The following is a 7865-nucleotide window of genomic DNA, read 5'->3' as shown; positions in this document are numbered from 1 at the left end:
AATATTTTTGTTCAAAATCTCATCAAAAAAAGCTCTTCTGGGTAGAAGAGATGGCTCATCAGGTAAAGGTACTAGCCACGAATCCTGACAACCCAAATTCTATCCCAAAGATCACATAATAGAAGTAAAACACTGACTGGTGCTGTTGATTCATTCGGCTTCCTTATGCATTCCATGGCACATGCACATCCTCATGGAAGGCCTACCCCTACTCAAATTAATAAGTAAAGTTAATTTTTTAAAAGCTTTCTAAGTAACTGATTAAACCAGAATTTATGATATGGTCTTTTGAGAAGTCTTCAGTTTTGCTTTGTTTGTTTTTACTTTAGATAATATTACCATTCAACAATATTTTATATGATTTTATATATGACATTGAACACATGAATATGTAGACAACTGAATCTTCCTAAAATCTTTCTTTGAGATTCTAGTTTGCCCCTTTGCAGGTCAGAATACATATGAGGTAATGGGGTCTCTCTTCTTTATGGCTGTCCCAGGGATGGGGTTCATTTGGCAGGGTCATGGAGGGGGCATTTAGCCCACCTAACTACCTCGCTAACCATGGAAAATCTTTTTGGGCATTATTGCATGATGTAGCAGAAAATTGGGAGGCTGTACCGAGTTATTAGAGAATAGGCAAAATATAGGACAGACCTAAAACCTGACATTAAATGAATAAAATACTACCCATTAATTTTATAAATGTTAGTTGATTCCTCTCTTTTCCTCAACTAATTGTACTGCGTATGAACACAAGTAGACATGTGTTTTTATTGCTTTCTATTTCTGTTAGAAACATCATGACTCTAAGTGATGAGATTTATTTGGCTTGAGCATGTCTGGTCACAGTAACTGTCATCAAGTGAAGTCAGCAGGGAGTGATACAGAGATCACAGATGAGTGCAGCTTACTGGTTTCTACCAAAAGTAAACTGGCTTTCTCAACTTACATTTTATACAACTCAGGGCTACCTGCCTATGTATTGCTGTTGCCACAGTGAGATGGACTCTCCCATGTCAATGACTAATCAAGAAAATGCCTAGAGGACAAGATTATGGAGTCATTTTCTCAGTTGAATTTCGCTTTTTAATCATGACATGAGATTGTATCAAAACAGAAACCTAAGTAGTACACTTGGAGATAATGTGTAAATCTTTTATATAATTAGAGAACTAATTTCCATAATGGATTTTATATTGTACACTATGGTCTCACACTCTTTCCTCCCACACTCTTTACACGTTTAGCCAAATGCTGCTATGTAAGTATGTATGTATAATATATGTGTGTATATATGTATATAAATATATGTACTCAATAAGATACACATATTCATATATGTATATATGTGTACATATACATGCAATACACATATGTATACATTTGTACACACATACATATATCCAAATTTATGTGTACCTTATTGATTATATAAACATATATACATACATATGCACACACACACTTCAATGAAAGTGAGCAAAAGAAATGTAACAAATATAAAAGTATGATTAAAGAATATTGCACATGAGGTTTGGTTTTATTTGGGATTTGTAGACTTTATAGTAAGACTTCCAAAACAGACTAAAACCCTTCCTCATTTAGCTAGCAATGAAAGAATAACTATAAATTATGAAGTATATTGATAATATTTAAAAACAGAAAAATTTAAATACTGATAAGAGGATAATTGGATCAGATCATCTTAGAGACAGATCTTTGTTCTGAAGAATTGATGTCGCTAATCTTATTGTACTATTATAACTGTACTGTTTATCAGATAAGTGTAAGCTATATAGTAAAGACAATTTTAAAATAAACATGTGGAGTTAAATACATTTACATGTAGTTAGTCATTAAAGTTAATGAAAACATGTATATATTTCTATAAGTATAATGAATAAATTGATGATAATAGTATACCATTTTATTCTTTATCTTTGTGTATTTTTACTATCAGTTTTTATTTTCAAAAGTTAATTTTCAATAATAACCTAAGCCATAAGAATTTCTCATTCAAATTATTCTCATTCAACTAACTGGCAAGAGCACACAAAAGGTGCTTTTTACTAGCTTTGTCAACAACCTTGATACATGCATTCTGAACATAAAGTTGATGAACATATTACCTAACTCAAACTACTTATACACAGATAAGAAATATGGAATGCTTTACAGCATTTGACACCTTTATTTGGTTGTTCATCAACACACGAAAACAAGCACCACTAGTTATTTTTTTTGCAAGTAACTTGAGAAGTACAGAGTTCATTATTATTTCTGCTGCTGTCTAGTAAGGTGGCTAAAATAATAAAGGTTCTTGCCACCATCCTGACAACCACACTGGAGAAAAAGTATCTAAAGTTATTTTCTGACCTCCAGCTTTGTGCCAAGCAATTTCATACTCATGTCAGCTCTATGAAGACACAAGTGAAGAAAGAAAAATTTTAAAAATGATGTTTGATTTCAAATAAACACTAATTAAAACTTAATATTAAAAAAATCTCTCTGGTGAAGCTTGTTGCATTTTTTTAACCTTCACCTCAACTGACAAATTCTTAATTTGATAGACTACTCTTTCAGTTCCTTGAACAATATTTGTCAAAATGTTTCTGCTATCCATGTATGCTTTGTTTGAGTTATCCAAAGCAATAAAATTTAAAGTTTAGCATATATTTAAAATGAATACATTTTAAACATGATTTTATATATGTGTGATGTGGACATATACTTTCTATAAAGTTTATCCCTAAGCAGGATTTCATACTCAGTTTAATAGACCAGCATCCACATTCAATGATAACCTACCATGACTGGACAAGTATAATTCACATCTGCTTGCCCTGCATAGTTTCCCAGCAAATTGTAAGTACATTTTTCTGCCAGTGAAATGAACCAATTCAAGTCAGGCTATATTCTATTAAACACAGAATTTTGGGGAAGCTGCTCTCAGTCAAGTTCACAGGACCCCTGGAAGGAGATCAGAGAAGTTGCCATAGATAGGGAGAGTGTAGAGAGAAAGAAGAAAAATGGAGAACACATGTATGATGAGAGAGAAAGGAAGAGTTGCAAGAGTCTCCAATTAACTCTAGTTAAGTCATTCCTACTACCCACCCCAGTGCTTTATAGTCCCAAATGAGAGTCATACACTCAGCTTTTATATTTTGATATGACTTAAACAGCTCAATGGCTGGCACACTTTCTAACTTCCAGGTGTCTAATCCATCCCTCTCCAGTATGCCTGAGTCATTATTAACAAAAATCTATATTCTATCTTTGCTGCCCTAAACCCAGACTTACAGCCCTCTTGGGCAGAGATCCCTGACTTCTACATGATGGCTATGTTCTCTGTCTTGTACCTCTCAGGAAGTGCATCTTCCTTCTCCTGTTCCGAGCATGGTAGATTGTGCTCTTCCCACTTCTTCCTCAGTCTCTTGCCCAGGAATCCTAAAAGTCCTGCCTCTGTCGCCCGACCCAACAATTGGCAGCTGGCAATTTTATTTACCAACCAAAATCAACTCCGGCAGGGTTGCCTCTTATGTGAAGACATAAATTCTCGTGCAATTTGGGGGACCCAAATAAAATAATAAAAGTAACATTAGACTACACACACACACACACACACACACACACACACACACACACACAAACACAAACACACATACACACACACAAACACACATACACACACAAACACACATACACACACACAAACACACATACACACACACACACACACACAGAGAGAGAGAGAGAGAGAGAGAGAGAGAGAATGTTAAATAGATAGAGACAAAAATATATGTATTATGTAGGGAAGAGCCTCTGCAGAAGGGTAGCCAATCTCCTGGACTGGATTCCGGGCCGATTATGCCAAGTAGGGACTGGGGTTGCTGGAGAATCTGGAGACAATGTCAGTTTTGTCAGAGAAAATATGCACATCATTCCTTTGTCCTAAGATTCTAACCAAAAGGTACAATTATAGTGGAATGCAGATTTATCCATCAGCCTGTTGACATTATCTCCATGACTACCTTTTGATATTAGCTTAACATAAACAAAGTCTAGTCCAGACATGTCAACAGTCACATCTATGATGTCAATATCTTTATGTCTGACCAAAAGTGGAAAGATCCATTTTGTCAGACTCCCACATAGTACTTTAGTTCTATAAGGAAGTTGCACAAAAATGGTACTCTGAGTGGTCCTCTCTTTCATTACTATACAGTACTTTCAGTGTAGATCCTATATACTGGGTCTTTGTCTATATGAAATAAAAGCGAATTAGTGTATTTTTCTTTTGTTTTTGTCATTATAATTAAAACATTTCTCCATTCTCTCTTTCCTCTGAGAATTCACTCCATATTCACATCTTCTTCATATTCATGGCTTCTATTTTTGCTAATTTTCACTGCACTTATTTGTATATTTATAAACACACATACTCATATATATGTGTGTGTGTTTATATATGCATATGAATGTATGAGTGTGCATACATATATTTCATATATTATATATGTGCATTTGAAAAAATATATTCCTAACTATAACCTGTTCAGTCAATATTATTTTACTTACATTTATATATTAGAAGTGATCGTTTGGCAATTAATGGTGTGGTCTCCCTGAGGAGAGCTTTTCTAAGCTTTTCTCTCACTCAGCTTTTCTTAGTTGTTTAAAGTTCTTTGTGTAGTGTTGAACTATTCTTGTTTAAATTATAACCCTAAGTATTATAGCAAGAATTACAATTCTGAACTGAGCAATTTGTGTACCCTGAACAATACAGAGAAATATATTAATGGTTGTGAGATTCATATATTACAGGATGGACAGCTTTCACAAGATTCATCCTCAGAGATCCTGAAGTGACCTGCTGTTCTCTGCCCCTGCTTCCTGATGCTGTCCAGAGACTTGCTTCCAGAACAGCTTCAGGAGCTGATATTGCTTCCCAATGGACTCCTTTCATCTAGCCTTTCAGAGAAATATAGTCAGAACTTTAGCCAAGCCCTGTGCTTTCTAAATATATAGAGACTGGACAAGTGATGCTAAAACTAGTTTTCTTAAGTCTAACCAGTTTTTATAATTTTCTTACCCCTCCTGATGCACTTAAAGAATTTCTTGTCATGCCTATTCAGCAGTAAGAAGCCATGGAGAATTGTCAGCCCAGTTCCGTGGGTTTGGTATCTGGTTATGATTATTTTGTAAATTATATATAGGTTGTCATCTTAAGAGAAAATTTGGAAATTTTCATAGTTTTGAACATGATAAAAATAGATGGGAGAAATTGCTAAATGTATTCTTGAACAAAACTTTATGTAGCCATAACCTAACATTGATAGAAAGCTTTATAATTGATGCAAAATTGAAGTTGTAATTTCTTACATTAGAACAGAATTTGTGTATTGATATAGGATTATGGTTTTCATTGGTATAAGTATGCATATTGACACAAAATTTGAAATAAATTTTGGAATTCTTAGTCATTACGTCTACACACCTCATTTGAGAATACAAGGGTTCTCCTCAGTCCTTCCAATCGCTATTATTACACAGTGTTTGGGAAGATAAAGAAACACAAGTTACAGGGCAGATAGTAAACTCATGACTATGTTAGATTCTGGTTTTATTATAATAAAGTGTTTTCAATTTAGTCAAGTAGAGATGTCAAAGAGTAGTTAAGGTTTAACAGTTCAGATATATTTGCATAGATAGATAATTTTCAAAAACATAAGAAGTCCATAGAATCTGACATTTAATCATTTCGTTATCATTAGAAATTTTGATTAGAGGCGTGTCTGCTCCTTACAGTACACCCTTCATGGTTCAAAGAAGGTATTGAGCATCTTTTCCTCCATTCAAAGTTACTTAGAGTGTCAAGGTAGCAGACAAAATACTGTTCAAAAGGGACAAACAGATGTTGGATGATCAACGAGTAAGCTGGGCCATCACAGGTAAGCTAGTCCTTCATATTACTACTTCACGTAATGGCCTGCCAGATGACTGAGCCAAAAGACTGAAGATAGACATGTCAACATTATCAGAAATTAGAGGACTGTCTAGGAAGTCAGCCATTTCTACAGTTTAAGTTCTGGAAGCTATGCTTATATGCTTCCTGCTTGTTTAGGTAATATTTAATTCAGTCTTGGATTTCTGACAAGGTTGAAGACTAGTTACAGTCTCATAAGCAAACTTAAGTTGTTCAGCATTGTGAGATATGACAGAGTTGAAGAGTTGAAACATGGTTTTCAGAAGCTGATTCAGGTTAAAAGCAAAACATAATTAAAGTGTAGAATTGTAAACTCTTTAAGTTATGAATAATGGTAGAATACTTTTATCTAAATGACAAATATGATGGACTAGATGTTAATTGTATCCATCTGTGTGGTTGTATTCAATTTATGGCTGAGAGACGACGGTTTTGTTCTGTTTCATATTGTTTCTGTTTTTTTACAGAAAAGGTGAGGTGTTAGAGTGCTAGAGATTGGTTATTGTTTTGATTTAATAGGAAATCTGCATGTACAAATGCTAAAGGTCCTTTTCCCCATTTGGTTTTTGATCAATAAATAAAAAATGCCAGCCTCCAACAGTTGGGCAAAGGAAGCCAGGGACGGGACCTTTAGAGTTCTATGAGATAGGATGCAAGGGGGAGGAGAAAGGAATCGCCATGACTCAGGGGGAGAGATACAGGTTGACATAGGAGAGAAAGCCAACCAGCCATGTGAGATTTTGGGGAAGTGGCCAATGGCCGCTTGTCTGATTGGGCCTCGTGTAGCAGAGGAAGGATTAGGAATGCCCAGCATTTGAGTTATCCAAGGTATTTCAAAAATAAAAATAAAAAGAAAGCTTGTGTGTGTGTGTGTGTGTGTGTGTGTGTGTGTATGTCTTTCATTCACAGATCCAAAGACCTTCCAGACGCATAAAGCAATGTAGTCCAAACTCACGCTATATATGAGTGCCCAAAGTGCATCACTTAAGGATTATTCAAGAATTTTTGTTAAGTTGAATAGGGTGCTTATACAAAAATATTCTTATTTATTGGATGTTTTTAAAATTAAAATTTCATAAAGCTTTTGCGTACTTAATGAGAAAGTAGAAAGGCAACTCTGAAAGAAGGTAGCATTCTGAGACGATTTTAATTCTTAAACTTAAATCTCCAGGTGATACATGATAAAGCCTAGGTCAGTGAACATGTACATTGCTGTTACACATTAAAGAAAAACCCAACTTCCCAAACTGTGAGATGCTATTTCTTTAGAAAAGGCATTGAGGGGGCAGGCTCCAATCCGGTTCCATCGGGTTCTCCCACCATAGGCTGAGCAGCTCCTTGACTGATCCTGTCTTGCACTTCTCTCACACCCTGTGCTGCCAGGATGCCCAAGAGGAAGGTTAGAGAGGATGGAGCAGTGAAGGCAGAGCCTAAGCACTGCTCTACAAGGCTGTTGGCCAAGCCTGCCTCTGCCAAGGTAGACATGAAGCCAAAAAAGGCCGCAGAAAAGGATGAAGCATCAGACAAAAACAGTGCAGATAAAGGAGAAGAGGGAAGCGAAGGGCAAACAGGCTGAAGTGTTTGACCAGCAAACTACAGATCTGCCTGCAGAAAATGGAGAGACAGAAAATCAGAATCCAGCCTCTGAACAAGAGCAAAAAGCCAAGTCCAACTAATCATCCATCACATCTGTCAGTAGTCGCTGCCTCCCTTCTCACACAATCCAGAGGAATATCTTAAACAACCGTTTTGTAAATATGAGTTTTTTAGTAGCTCTTGAAACACTTTTAAAAAGTGAGGGACTCCCACCTCATCCCATTTTAACTGTAAATCTTTTTTTTAAAGAGGTTAAATTATTTGCTGGTTGTTTATTTTT

General features: G+C 35.6%; 1 pseudogene; it reads left to right on the top strand.

The window, feature by feature from the left end:
* The first annotated feature begins 7373 nt into the window (after nt 1-7373).
* On the top strand, nt 7374-7665 carry LOC108352645 (non-histone chromosomal protein HMG-14 pseudogene; annotated as a pseudogene).
* Nucleotides 7666-7865: the final 200 nt, after the last annotated feature.

The sequence above is a fragment of the Rattus norvegicus genome, chromosome 13, assembly GCF_036323735.1.
Source record: "Rattus norvegicus strain BN/NHsdMcwi chromosome 13, GRCr8, whole genome shotgun sequence".
In the NCBI taxonomy this organism is placed as follows: domain Eukaryota; kingdom Metazoa; phylum Chordata; class Mammalia; order Rodentia; family Muridae; genus Rattus; species Rattus norvegicus.
The sequence above is the reverse complement of the archived record's forward strand: the minus strand, read 5'-3'. Positions and strand labels throughout refer to the sequence as shown.